The 15,242-nt window shown below is 49.5% G+C and overlaps 1 long non-coding RNA gene across 1 annotated transcript; it reads right to left on the bottom strand.

Annotated features, from left to right (window-relative positions):
- Positions 1-224: 224 nt before the first annotated feature.
- LOC108350745 (uncharacterized) lies at positions 225-15,136 on the bottom strand. The gene is made up of 2 exons (XR_001837672.3): positions 14,826-15,136; positions 225-10,719 (listed from the first exon to the last, which is right to left on the bottom strand). It is a non-coding gene; the product is annotated as an uncharacterized LOC108350745 (long non-coding RNA).
- Between the last annotated feature and the right edge of the window lie 106 nt (positions 15,137-15,242).

Below are 15,242 nucleotides of genomic sequence, written 5' to 3'. Positions count from 1 at the left end.
AAATAAATAAAACACCACAATCTTTAAAAGGGAAGGAATGAGCCCCAAGGTTGACTTCTGGATGCTGCGCATACATGAGCTTGCCTGGCTTGGTGGCAAGCACCTTTCCCAGTGAACTGTCTCACTGGCACCACTTTAATTTAAAGAAAATACTTTATTAATTCCTTGAGCCTTTAACACCATGTATTTTGATCCCATTGTCTATGCAAAAGCCACATCTCCAGTTTTAAAGGAAATAAGGCATAATTTATTCTGAGGCCATTTTGAGAGACATGAACTGGAAACACAGATTTAGGTTACTCCAAATTCCATGGTCCAGCTGGAAGCAGTTCTGTGAAGTTTTATAGTTTTACATAGTAAGAAAGTCATAAATCAAGGCAAGTTTAAAATACATCGGTGGGCGCATCTTGGAGACCATTGCAACAAGATGGGGAAAACTTTTCTAGAGGCCTAAGATTTTACTTGAGATCTTCTTAGTTTGGGGGTTGATAGAAGCTCATGGACTGCTAGGTTAATAGGTTTCTAAAGCTTCCCCTCTCCTAGTCACATAATGTTAGTTCAGACACAGAGATAGACAACCAATGACTATTCCTGAGGGCTAGCACTGGCCCAAGATAAGGGGATTAGCTGCTGGGCCTGCAACACTCCAATCCCCTCACTGCAGTTTCAGTCAGTCAGTCTCTTCGGGCACAACTTCCTTCCCGGAGTTCTCATTCACAGTCCCTCAACTTTGCCTCCTTAGCTCCTCCCATTTTTTCTCCCACCTCCTTGGCCTCCCCAATTGCATGGCATCTTTACTTTTTAATAACCCATTGACTCCAAGTATGCTGTTCATGAACTTTGGGGCCAACCACTGAAGTACGTTCAACCTATCAAAATCGGGATCTTTCTCTAGCAGAATATATTTACTATCCCACAGATTCTCAGTCAGGGGGTAGGGGCTCATAAACCTTCCCATTCTGTGCTGGAATGTTGACTGGCTTGATTTTGTGTGGGAACCCACAACCACAATGAGTCCTTTCACATCGGAAAGATGGTCCTGCCCAACCTCTGGCTCTCATAGTCTTTCCAACCCACTCTCCCGTGATGATCTCTGAGTCTTGGGAATGGAGTATGTATGATACAGACGTCCTATTTTTTCAATCATCTCACCCAATATCCCTCACTGGCCTAGAACTCATGTAGACCAGGCAGGCCTTGAACTCAAAGAGATATTCATGCCTCTGCCTCTCAAGTGCTGGGATGAAAGGAGGTCCCGCTGTCTTGTCTGTTTTGCTTTTTGTAGCTTTTCTCCAGTTGTCAGAATGTCCCCTCCACCCTTTACAGCTCAGAGTTGGTACTAATCACTGCACAGAGGCAGACTGAATCCTCCACTAAAACTCTATCATCAAAGGGGGCTGTACAGAGGCCTCGTTGGTTAAAAGCACTTATCGCTCTTGCAAAGGATCTGGGTTCAGTTCCCAGCACCCACACACTAGTTCACAACTATCTGTAACTACAGTTTCAGGGGACCTGACTCCTCCTTCTTACCTCCGTGGGCACCATACACATACACAGTACACCTAAATGCATATAGACAAAACGCTTATATGCATAACAAAAATAAACAGATAATAGAAGAAAAACCTTCATTACAGAGTTGGTGAGGTCACTCATTATGTAAAGATGTGTGCCCATAAACTTGAGGATCTGAATATGATGGCTGTGGCCCATCAGAGAAAGAGACAACTAAATTCTGGAAGTTACCCTCTGGTCTACACACACATGTACTTACAAACATTATCAAAGGGAGAATTTTAAAATGTTACCAAGATCTTATAACTAAGGCTTACGAATTTGCATTTTTCCCTCCAGATATTTAAAGCGTTAAGAGCACTTGGCTAGATGAGACTTTAACAGACAAGCCGACGGTGAGTCTTCTCCAACAAGTTCAGATTTCTGGGAACAGAGCAGCTGCAAAGTCACTGGGCAGCTCAGACCAGCTCTTTCTTGGAGACAGCTTGTTTGCTTGCCTGGACACCAAATTGTCTCAACACAGCACATCAGGCTTCCTTTGTGATACTAAAATTCCTTAAGTGTCCTTGAACACTGTCCAGTCTCCCAAACGCTAGCCACACGGGCTGATGCTCTAACAGTCCTCTGAGTCCACACTCTGAGATGCTCCCTTTCCTATTTGCATGGAGATTGTATTTTACAAGCCATTGAAATGAAGACAGGTTTCATAGCCCATGCCCACAAATGCCTCTCCACTGAGGAGTGGACTGTAAACTCTGCTTCCAAACAGTCTTTGGTGTAATATACCCAAGATGCCAACGCAGGAGCTGCAAGCTTGGATCTGAATTGAAGGTCTTTTATGTTCATGGTTTCTTAATAATGCTTCAACAAAATTAAATCAGCCTTGGATTTTGAGTCTGGGCAGTACTGCATCTATTTTTAAACAACCGCAGGTATGAAAACGTACAGCATTGTTTGCAAGTGATAGAAAACCCGTTGCCACCAACAGGAACGTTAGGGACAGTCACAGTTCGTATCTCATCACGTTCAACTTGATTACTAGTCCATGTTTTTACTGCAAAACTAAGAAGTGCTCCAAGCTGGGCATGCTGAAGTCTGATGATTTGCCTAAGGAAAGAAAGTGACGCATATAGAAAAAAATCAACAGGAAACTAGAATCAGGCCGGACAACGCTTCAGGACCTTGGAAATGGAGCAACTGTCTTTGTCGAAGAGTGAAGGGCGGCTCCCCAGCTGAGGTGTCATTTGAACCAGGTCGTAGAAGAGGAAGCCGTACCCTGACGTTGGGCATTGGGCATGTAGACAGGGGGTTGACGCATGGAAACTTGAAGTGACAGGGCACAGTGTCAGAATGCTGCCTTCCTGTGTGTATGGGAACACTGATTTGTTGCTCCTTTCCATTATCTCAGAGGTCACTGTGGGGCCAGGAATGCACCAGTTTCCCCTAGATCTTCCATTGGCTCCTTCCGGCCTACCACCTGCCTCTGCTTTGCTCTGGACCCAGAGCACTGACCCTGTACGCTGACTGTAGCTGCAGGCACCATGACAGCTTTTGGACAGCATGGGAAAGTGGAGGCCCCAGCAAAACCAAAGGCATGGAGAAGTCTGTTCCCATGACAGCAGAGGCTATGTCTCCATGCTCTCTCTTGGTGTTGAGGACTCTCCTGACTGCCAAGAAATCTCACCGGGTCTGTCTTGTCGTTTGTGTACTATGTGGGAGGAGGGAAATATTAGCCACTCATTTTTAATGTTACCACAACTGGGCAGGGTCACCCAAGAGTTAGTGAAATGAAATAGAGAATTGGGAACCCAGGGGAAGCTCCATCCTAGGCTCCCCCCAGCACAGATCCACCTCTAGACTGTTATAGCTTTGTTTCGTGTTCTCTACTGCAACTCTCCTGTCCCTCTCTGCTCCCTCTATGTTGATTAGCTCTCTTAGCCTTGGCTTACAGATCAATCAACTGGTATTTGAGATGCTGAGGGAGAAGGGGTAACTGTGTGACTGGTTATCATCTACCTGGTCATTTCTGACAGGGTGAGAGATGGGTCCCCCCACCACACCTATGTCCTCTGCATCTGGCTTCAGTGACAGAGGTTTGCCAGGCAGCCCAAGTACTTACTGGCTATGGTATGTGGAACAGAGGGAGGACTCAGAATGTGAGTCTGATCTCACCCTTGGCACATATATCCTCAGGATGGCTTTAAAACCTTGTAGTGTAGTGTGTTTTGGTAAGACAGCCGCTCACCTGGTATGTGATGATGTTGGATCTCAGTTTCTTCCTGTGCTAAGGGAGCAAGGCAGGGCAGGGGTTGGAAAGAGACTGTCAGGCATTTAGACAGATGTTACTGAGCAAGGCAGGCTGGCTTGCGTACTGTGGACTCTCACAGGAGCCTGGGAAGAGAGTTAGAATTAACTTCCTGCATTTCATTTTTACACTGAAAGAAGTGGCCCATAGGTTGAGAACACTTACTATTCCCCTGAGCCCCAAACGTCACAGATAATCCATTCATGAAAAAGCATTTGGTAGCTTGGAATAGAGCTCGGTGGCATAGCATGGGAGAGAAGGAGGTCCCGGGTTCAATCCCCCAGTACTGCAAAAAACAGGGAGGGAGGGAAATGAAGGAGGATGAAGGGAGAGTGTGAGGGGAGAGAAAGAGGAAGGGAGGGGGAAGGAGGAAGGAGAGAGAGATGAAGCAGGGTGGGGTGGGGGAGGCAGGCAGTAAACATGTACCAGTTAATAAGACTTCACAGGCATCATGTACCTTCTGGCTTACAGACAATCTTGTCCACTCATAAAAGCAGCAGTGCTTGTGAGCCCCAGGGGTGCAGAGAAATCTTCCCCCAGTTCACAACCATTAGTAGTAAGGATGGGACTTATATCCAGTCAGCCACCTCTAGGGTCACCATTAACCCTCACCTTCCCCTGTGCTTAGCCCCTGTGCCCCTACCTCACAGCCTAGCACAGAAGCTGAGACATGCCCAGGAAGAGATAGCAACATGACAGACCATGTGATTTGATCTACTTGTCCTAGAAGTGGGTTTTGCTCTCAAAATACCTGTGTGAGCATCTTGTCGTCAAGAGGTCCGTGGTGAGCACTGGCCTCTCTAAGCTGTCAGTGCAGAGCCCAGTCTTGCCTTTGCAAGTGATTACTGGTCTCAGCCACCTTGCATCTGCCTCTACTGAACCTCTCTATCCTCCTCGTCTTTTTACGGCTGTGCCCTGCCAATCCCTCTCCTCTACCCTGCTGGCTCTGGTTCAGCTTTACCATGGTGAACCCAAGACGCCCTTCTTCACATTTCTGAAACTCCAGCTACAGTCAGACACATTCACTGATGGGTCCATAGGAAGACATCAACATACAATCAGAGTGCAGAAGAGCCCCGGCTGTGACTGCACCCCACACCCCCTGCACTCATTGAGGAAGCTCAAATGAGAGAAATGAGTAAAACACAAATGACCCACGAGGCGACACCAGGTGAAGGCAGAAACCAGCACAGCGTAAAACAGCAGTGCCAGTCTGTGGACGTGCCTGACCCTCCCTGCATCTTGCTGCTGGTGGTAGGGGGTAGAGGAGGCAACTGCTGACTTGCTAATTGAATGACTGGATCAGAAAACATCTAAAATAAATAGTCTTGGAGGAGGCTGGGGGACAAGGTAGGGGGTAGGGGGCTCAGAGGTGTCACAGGGGCCTGATGGAGCTGACTCTTGTAAGACTTTGAGGCTTCTGACCCTGCCTCCTGCCTCTTGCTTCTCGCCACGTAAAGTACTTTGGGTCCTACGCTCAGTCACCTGCGAGCATTTTGTCACGGACCCTTGCAGCGGAAGATACCATGCTTCTTTGGGAGAGTAAGGCTGTTTAGTTCATGTTCCAGATGAGCAAACTCCACCTTTAGTGGCCACTGTTGACATGATTGGGCATACAAAGCATTGCCCCTCACTGGAATGTGGAGGCTGCACTTGTTATAAGTTCTGTGTTTTTCCCCCTCCCCCTCCATAGTGCACTCGGGTGAAGGCTGCCATCCCTTTCTGCCCCTCCTCTGGTTGTCTAACCATGAGTGCAAAGGCAGCCTATGAACTAACATCACTGGCATCCCTTACTGAGGAGGGACATGCCATGGTGGCTGGAGTACAATGAGAGCCACTCCAAGCCATGCCCGCTGCCTGCTACACTCCCAGGTACCCTCTGGACCTCATCCTGCTGCCACACCCACAGAGCTGGCCCTCTTCTGCATGGATCCTTGTCCTACCATAACTCCAGTGCATTGTGACTGTGGTCCCCTGTCGAGTCCCCTGTGTTGTTGAATGGTTTGCCAGTATCCATTGTACCTCCGTCCCAGCTGCCTCTTGAATAAATGAGCAAATGCTTGGGGAACTCATGACAGAGTCTGCGTGCTCTAGGTACTGGAATCTGTGTGGTTTTTAAATCATGTCTTCCTTAGACACTGATGGTAACCACCCACTATGCTTCAAGTCTTCCCTGCAGTATCCTCCAGGCAGTCTTCTGCCCACCTGAGAAGCAGGTACCAAACCATCACTCCTTTCTCTCTTACAGATAAAAAACTGAGACTGAAGAGGCCAATCCTTTAGTCAATGTCAGATAACTTGTGAAGGATGAACTAGGAGTTTGACTTGTCATGTCTGGTCCAGAGCTCAGTCTCTCTTCAGCATTACCTGAAGGGAACACAGCCCCTGAGATACTTTCCCCTCAGCTTTCTGAGCTGACCCTCCATCTTCTTGTCCTTCTCCTCTTAGCCACTCCAGGCAGACTAAGGGACTTCAATTCTGCCACTGCTGGGTGTCAGCCTGTGCTTCCTGCCTGTGGAACAACCCTGGTACTCTGTAGGAACGTCCTGGGTGTGTTTGTGCCAGGACCAAGCCCAGGCCTACTATCTTCTCTGCAAAACTCTCTGGTCACAATCCTGGGGCCCTGAAAGCTGGCTAGAGCTCTGGCTCTGTTCCCCGGTTATTTCCGGAGGAGAAATTACACTTCATTGCCTTTAAATGTATTTAATTGAGCATTTGTTCTGGCTGAGTCGACCGCGGAACTGTGTGTGAAATAGGAGAGAAAAGATGGCCCTTGCTTGCATTGAAAGGAACCAGCCTGGACACCTGTCTGTCCTGCTTACCTACCCTGATGGCTGCTGAGTTTAGATAGGAGGGACGCAGTAGGGATGGAGATGAGGGTCACACAGAGACTCGGAGGCAGCATGGGTGAGTGAGTTCTAATGGCAGGCACTCTAGGAGTTACTGGGCTCTTCAGGCCCCTCCCATCTTAAGCCACACCTCCTTCTTCCTTCCAACATTGTAACCCTTAGCTGCAGTACCACCACCACCCAGGACTTCCTAAGTCTACCCAGGATAAAATACAGAAGCAGGCTGGCCACTGGTATCAGCCCTCCCTACATCCCTGAGCCCGGACGATAATCAGAGAGCCGATGTGGTCAACCTCACTTCCTGGTCTGAACCTTTGCTCATCCTCCATGCCCAACCCTGTTTCTCTCTCCGGCAAAGTTATTATTGGCATTTTGGCGGGGGCTTCCTGCTCTCTCAAAGAGCCCTTGTTTGGGGTAGCAGAAAGTAGCTTTCTAGCACAGTTGAAGCAAGGGCACCCTCTCTGGTAGGCGTATCTTACCTGAACCCTGCATGTGGTTTACAGCCCACGCACCCAAGTACTGACACGGATGCCTCATTCTATCTCCGTCTGTTCACTCACCCTTTGGTCCTCCCACCGTCAGAACCTGAAGTGAAACTCGCTATCCTGAGACTTCCTGAAGAGAACACATCCCCTTGTAAGGCTTTCCTACAGCCTGTGGGTCCTGCTCCCCTTGAAGAGGCCTCTCGGAGGTCCCCCTGGGATGGCTTCTCGCCCTTGGCCCTAACCCAGCTTCCCCCAGGGCAATTTCTGGCCAGGCGGGTAATAGATTTCTGTCTCCCTTTCGAGGGCCTTTTGTGTGCCCTTAAACTCAGAGCCAAATGTCCCCCACCTTCTGAAAAATAAAAAAGCCGCGTTTCTGGCCCCTGTGTGAGGAGACTTGGGGAGCTGGAGACCCTGGGGGCACGCTGGCCCAAGTTTGCCTTCTAGTAACCGCCCACCCTCTCCCCTGCCCTGGGCTGCACAAAGCTCGCTTGTGGGGTACCGATGAAGCAGCTAATGCGGTGCCCAACGGCTCCGGGGCACCCACCCTGCATTTCCTGGCCTGTGATTTACGAGGTGGACTGGGCTGGCCTGCCCCCACCCCTGCCAGGTCCAGGAGGCACAGGGCCTGGAATCCTCACTGGAAGGCCGGAGATTGAGAACTCTGCCTCAGGCTCCAGAGGTTAACTGAAGCCATGATTGCTACTTAAGGTATAAAGAAATGGAGCCTCATTCAAATTGACAGACTTGGGTATCCTTTGTGGAGCGTGGGTGGGCAGAAACGGCCTCAGCAGGGGCCCAGTGTTCTTCATACCTCGATCCATAAGATTTTCCTAGGAGGTGGTGTCTGTTAGCCACATTCCAAATCCCCGCTCTATGTTGTGCTTGTTTGTGTGTGTGCCCATGTGTGTATATAAGTACACGTGCCTGCATGTGCATGTGCGGAGGTCGGCAGTCAATGTCTGAGGTCATCCTCAGTCACTCTGTCCTTGATTTTGTGAGACAGGATCTCTCACTAAAGTGGAGTTTGCTGATCTGGCCTGATGGCCGATGAGCCCCAGGTGCTCTCTTCTCTCTGCTCTCCCGGGCCTGGATTACAGGCATGTGCTGCTATGCCCAGCTCTTACAGTGGGTGCTGGCAAGCCAGAATTGGGTCCTCATGCTTGCGCAGCAAGCAGGGTACAGACTGTCACATCCCCAAGTCCCTGATTACCACTCCAAAGCCCCCTTTCTAGTTATGAAATGGGCCGTACCACAGTCACTAAAACATCCGTGTACGGTGGACATGCCAAATGCCTTAGTTTGACAATAGCAATCTCTAAGAACCCCAGAGCACCATAAGACACACACAGTTCTTAGGCACCAGTAAAAAACACGAAAGCTTCAGAAAATGCTCACAGAGGCACCCACTGAGACACCTCTGATTGAGGTCTGCAGGAAGGGTCAACCTCAGGAATCCTTCTGAAACCCAAAGAAGACTCAGCTCCACCCTGCATCATCAGGAAGGGCCCTCATGTCTCCCAGTGGAGTCTGAGAAACTTCTCAATATAAACGCCAATGAGATTGTGAAGTTTTTCTAGAATGAGCCTTTCATTGTTTGGATGAGAGCAATGAGGTGCAGAAGGAAATGGGTTCCCACAGCAGAGTGGTACAGCCTTTCATGGAGAACCAAAGGAGAGAAGTCAGGAGGGCCTAGGCATCTGGAGACCCTTAGAGCAGGAGAAGGAAGGTCTCCATCAACTTGAATGCTGAGGTACACTATCTAAAAGTGAATGTGCCCTATAGCACATGTTTTGTGTCTGGTATCTGCCCTTTGTCTGGGTTATGGTTCTGACTGGCTTCTCCTGTCCTATACTGAGGTCGAACCTCCCTATATAGATCTGATGGTCATGGAGGTATTGTCTCTGTAAGGCACATGTTCAGGCCTAATACCTAGGCACCTACTGGGCCACCTCTCCTTTTGCTGGTGTGTAGATGACCTTGCATGTAATGGGCACTCTGTGTCAGGTATTTTTAAAGGCCCCAAAGTCCTCACTCAGGCGCTTCACCTTGTGAACATTGGAAGTCCACCACATATGAGCTTGTGAGAGACTCAGTCCTCCCAGTGCTTGTTAAGTCAGCACCAGCTTAGTACAGTTAAGTATAACTGTACTGAGCGTGCTTGGCCCCTCTGGCATGGAGAAGGCATAAAATGTTGAGCCTAGCCCTTTAATCACCTCTTGTCACTTTTGAACTCTCCCTCCACCCCACCTTACCACCTGATTTCTATTCCTAAGGTCCTTGCTTACAGCTCATTTTTTTTAAAGTCACTTTTAAAAAGTTATATGTTGAGCTCATGGTTTCATTCCCTATTTCTGGATAAAGGGGAGTCTTGAGAGGATGATGTGAGACTTGAACACCAAAATGGAGCTAGGGCTGTCACACATCTGTCATTGTGCCTAGGGTTTTCCCTAGGAAAACTATGCTCCTCATTCAAAGGAATCAGTACCACAGGGTGTTACCACAGGTGTCCCGAAGCCAGTCACATCTGTGCACAGCCCTGAGAAGGTCTGCAGTGTCCACTCATCCACTTACAGCCTCGTTTTTGCCTGAGTCCAGAGGAACCATGCCTGCTAACTTTGCAGGCTCACCTTTGTGTCATAGCCCCACCCTTTGTATCCTCACATCTGGGGTCCTCTCACATTTCTATTTCCAAGGCATCAGAATGTTCTACTCCTCCTCATGGATCCCTCTTGGTACAGCATCATCTTAGCACTCTGGAGGAGGGTTTCTGGAGGCAAGGACAGCAGGGGGTCACAGGCATGGTGATGGTTGATAGAAGATGTTTTTCATCGGGGTCAAGACAGGAAATCCAGATTGTGAACGCATAAGAAGATGGATTCCAGCCATCCCTGAACACCTCTTCTGAGGTTGGACACGCATGTTTCTGCTGCCAGTTGTCCCCAGAATGGGTCTAGAAAGATCTCGTGGATGCTGTCTCTTTGACATTTTGACTGAGCTGTTTTGCCTCCAGGTGGGTGACCCAGAGCATGTGTGTGTTAAGCATAGACCAAAAATAACACGCACGAATGTTCAAGTCACGTCCCCCAGAGCATTTCCGTTGTGCACCCAAGTTCTGAGAGGATGGTTTAAAGGTTAGGTGTCTCCTCCAGGAAAGGCAGCTGCTCATCTTGCCTGAGCAAAAATGGATGCACTCACAGCTTCCGATGGGCCCTGCCAGCCAGAGCGGAAGGGGGAGCTCATGCGCAAAGGTCAAACTTAAAACATGCCTAAACACTTCCGAAGGGAAAAGTAAGACGCAGGAGGAATGATGCCAACACAGACGGGTAGCTCGAATACACAGCCTGAATGTGCAGCTTAGTCATTTGTAGCATGCGTGTTACCACCAGCAGTGTCAGTCAGCAAGCTGAGTTGCGCTGAGGTAACAAACAGCCCCTCCATCTTAACACCTTGCAACCCAGTGGATTCTTTGTCACTCACGTCTTATTTGCAGTGTGACAGCTTCTCCCTGTCACATCACTTCACTCTGAGATCCAGGCTACTGAGCAGGCATGTGGAATGTTGCTGCCTAGTGATAAAAAGGAAACAGGTCAGTTAGATGGCTCAAAGAGTAAAGGCGCTTGTTGCTAAGCCTGACGACCTGAGTTTGCTCCTAGGGACACACATGGTAGAGGAGGGAAACGGCTCTTCAAAGCCATGATCTGTGAGGTATTGCATACATGCACCCTATCAATATTCACACATAAATAAATGGGCAGTGACTGAGGAAGTCACCCAAAGCCAACCTTTGGCCTTCACAAATACTCATGCACACGTGCCCATGCACCCATACCCGTACGTGCAACTTCACACTTATAAACACACATACATGTGTACCACACACGTGCCAAAGGAGACAGCTATCTTGGACACTTACAATGTTAGGCAAGCATTAGAGGTCCCCAGGGACCATTTTTAAAAATCCTGATTCCCAGGCTAGTAAGGCCAATAGTCTAGCCTCTCTGAGGGTGAGAACTCTGTGTGGGAGTTTTCTACAGTTCATCTGACTGTTCTAACAGGTAGCCAGGTTTGGTGACCACTGCTAGGTGCTGATAAATCAGGACTCGTACAAGCTTGCTCCTGAATTATAACAGTGACACTTTGGAAGGGGTTGGGTCAGTTGGCAGCCTTTCCCCGCACCTGCTCAGGATGCCCAGGGGACAGTGCTGTTGGGCTAGAGAGTACATCTACCCCAAAGGAGGGGGGAGTGTATGGAAGTCAACGTTTGGTGCCAACAGAAGCCCTGAGCCATGTAGGTGCTAACTCAGGGATGCCATGGTTTGTGAGGACTTGGGACATGGATGTGAGGAATCACTCCATCCTGGAGGCCTCAGTCTGTGCCGTGGACGTGTACTGTGGCTCTGTCAGATTCGTCCCTTAATGACAAAGCACAGGGGCCCATTTGCCTTGACACAGCCCAAGCTCCTTTGCTAAGGTTAGGATATCCATTGTTGCCTTGTGCATCTTCCCCGGGGCCCTTGAGGAATGTGACAGCTCTCAGATTTCTTATATCATGAACTTGTTCCTAAGTAGTGTCTAGGATAGCTATTGCTCAGTCCCTTTTGCCTCCTCAAATGGATTCTCTTGTCCAAACTCACTGTTCTGCAGGCCCTGTGCTCAGATCTGCCACAATCCAAGGATCCCCCTTAACAAGGTATTATTCACACACACACACACACACACACACACACACACACACACACACACACACCAAGTAAGAGACTGGCAGTAATGCCATGGCCCTGGTCTGAGGACATTTTCCACTGCCCCCTGCTGTGACCAGAGATCTTAGAGTCACATAGCAGAATGCTAACTTTTAAATAACTTTGAGATTTTGATGGCTGTCTCCACAGCATACTCAAGTGCCCCTGTGGATCCTCAGAATATAGAAGTTCTCAGGAACTGGCCCAGGCTTTTCTCTTTGGGGTCCTTGATGGGGTTTGAAAGGAATCAGGGAGAGTTCCTAACTGGAGCCCTAGAGGAGGAGAACCTGGTGGCTGTCACTGGGGTTGTCCCCATTTAACACAGGTACAGAATTGTCTATAGTTTCAACTGCCCCTCAAAGGCTGAGGGCTGGTGCTCCCTCACCTCCATGTCCTTGTGATTCATCCCTGCGGCAGGCACGTGACAGGTACTCAATAATCATGGTGCAGCCATGTCCCTGGTCACAGCTGACCCTAGTAGTCTCAGGCTTCAACTGCCCATCCTGTTTGCCTATGTGGAAGCAGTGTCTAGATCCCCTTAACACATGAGATGGGATTGGGGATACTGGCTCGGGCTTAACAAGTGTCTGCTTTACCGTGACTGCTGAAGAAAGAGAAAATTAAAACATACCTTTTGGATTATAAAACAGAATTGGTTGCCTTTATTCCTCATGGTGGGAGAATATTGCCATTAACTCAATTTATAAGATGCCACCTTGAGGCCAAGAAGGGATAAGTGAGTAATTTCAGAAGCCTTCAATTTGATCAGTTTCTAAAATCCCCTGTGTGAAATTGCTGTAAGCTACTTTCCTTTACTACTTGCCTTTCCAGGGCCACTTCTTCCTCAGACATGATGGAGGAGCTTGAGAGAGCTAGGGCCTGGGGGATGGGCAAGGACAAAGACAGGGAAGGAAGGATGCACAGTGTGTCTGTAACTTGAAAGGCCTGACTGACATAGAGCATTCTCTCTCTCTCTCTCTCTCTCTCTCTCTCTCTCTCTCTCTCTCCCCTTCCCTCCCTCCCTCCCTCCCCCCCTTTCGTCTCTAGAGCATGCATGTGCCAGAATTGATGGAACCATCTGCAAACAATGTGGTCTAGATATTCTTCGATGCTATGCTGGGATTTTTGCTCAGTAGCCACAAGGTAATTGGGGCTAGTCAGGCACAATCAGACAGAACTACTCTGTGGTAATTGCCTGTAGGAGTTCCTCATGCTATGTGATATTTAAATGTAGATGTCAGCTCAGTAGGATTAAGTTAGGATAGCCACACAGTTGCTAAAGACATTTCTGTATGGCCTGTGATCATGATTCCAGGAGAGAGTGACATGTGAGTATGTGGGTGGGAGCATCTCTGCTCAAGACAGACAGCACCAATCGATCAGCAAAGGTACCAATCGATCAGCAAAGGCCCTGAAACTATCAGGGAAGTAGGCCATCCTAGAGCAGAGTCTTTCCTGCTCATAGACACTGTAACTCCAGGTTTTCTGGCCTTTGGACTTCAGTGCTCACACCGGTTACCCTTGGGTGCTCATGTGCTCTATGATGTACAGAGATGCTAGAGCTCAGGGCTCACACAGGGCCACTGGCTAATACCTAGGCTTTCCAGCATTCAGGCAGCCTCTCATGGGACTTCTCAGTCTCTGTGATCACAAGAGCCACTGCTCCCAAGAAACACCCTTTCCTGCATCTCTGTATCTGCCCACTGTGTCTCTGGAGTCCCCTGACCACTATGCTGTAACCTGCTTCATGCGGGTCCATTCTCTTCCTTGGCTTGCTCCCCACCTCTCTGCTGCTGCTTATCCTTGACCCCTTGTTTCAGTCTTTGCTTCCAGAGGGACCAAGGTCCAGCAATAGGTGAGAGCTTGTGAATTTGGATAAGTGTTTTGACCCTGAAAGTCTAAGTTTTCTCACTTGATGTTTCTATATTTCTTGGGTTACAGGCATGTTACTCTGTTACTGCAGGTAGCCTGGGAATGAAACGTTGTCTATAGGTAGGCATTGTGGTCTTGTTTTGTTTTGTTTGTGTGTGGTTTTCCGTTTGGTTTGGTTTTGATTTTTCAAGACAGGTTTGGTTTGGTTTTTCAGTTCTGTGTAGCCCCAGAACTCTCTCTGTAGACCAAGCTGGTCTCAAACTCACAGAGATCCTCCTGTCTCTTATCTCCTAAGTGCTGGGATTAAAGGAGTGTGCCACCTCCACCCAGCCCCAAACAGTCTTTAAGTAATTTGTTATGGAATATGTGTAATGGCACTCCAGAGAGGAAAGCATAATGACCGTATGACTCTTAATATTACAGAGAAATATCCACATAACCTTTCCGCCATCAGTCTCTCCTGTGCACACCTGTGCTCAGGAATCCTCTGAGGACTGCTCCAAGAGGTGAGCCACAGGAGGCCCCTGGCTGGGAGGCTGGGAGCCTTGCAAGTGACTAGAGCTCAGCAGCCACTCCTTACTGCTGATATTGATGATCTAGATGCCCCTCCCCACCAAGGCAGTGGACTCAGCATGTGGGAGATTGACAGGAGGCCACAGTGAGGCCAGGCGCCCTTCTGAGTGGTAGAGTCAGGACTGGGTCAGGCCCAGCACTAGAGTAGGTTGGAGTGGAGGCCAGTACCTCAGGCCCTAGCTCCAGGGGCAGGAGCTGCCTGCCATCCCTGTGGATCCTCAGTATACCTGCTATGTTCTGTTCACGCTGTTATCTAGCCTAAGGACCACCTGTTTCCTACATTGCTTCTCCCTTTCAGTCAGAGGCAGCGCAAGAACCATCAAGGGTCAGGTGAGGGAGACCTTCCAGCAGGGGCTTCCGGAGGAGGGGGACAAAGGGATTGCCCGGAGTTCCAGCCCCTGGGCAGACCCGTCCTCTCCTCTCCGGGGCGGAGGTGGACCTTGGGCCCATGAATCTTAGCCAGCGGATGAGGTTTTGTTCAACTTACGCGTCCCCAGCCCAGGGCCCAGCCGCCGAGAGAGGCTCTTTCCTGAGAGGCCGGACTTTCCCACAGGAACAAAGTGTGGCTTGTTTGCCGGGCATGAATCTTGGCGTGGGGTAGCCAGGCCAGGCTTGGCGCTGCCCGGCGGCGGCCCGGCGATATCACTCAGGCACATTCCGCCTTCCCCACAGCTGGGGCTGACAGCAGGAAGCTGCGGGGAGCCTCAGGACAAAGGCGGAAAAATGGGCCACGTTTATTCATTCACTGACCAGCCTGGGCCTGGTTGGCCCATGGGCCCATCTCCATGGCAATGGGCGGCCTTGGTGCTCTTGGTTGGCTCCCCTGTGACCACGGCCCCCCTGTGACCACACCCCCAACACAGGCAGAGCATCATGGAGGCAGAAACTTGCCTGGAACCTCTAC

This window comes from Rattus norvegicus, chromosome 4 (assembly GCF_036323735.1).
Source record: "Rattus norvegicus strain BN/NHsdMcwi chromosome 4, GRCr8, whole genome shotgun sequence".
In the NCBI taxonomy this organism is placed as follows: Eukaryota; Metazoa; Chordata; class Mammalia; order Rodentia; family Muridae; genus Rattus; species Rattus norvegicus.
This window is presented reverse-complemented; position numbering and strand designations above follow the sequence as displayed.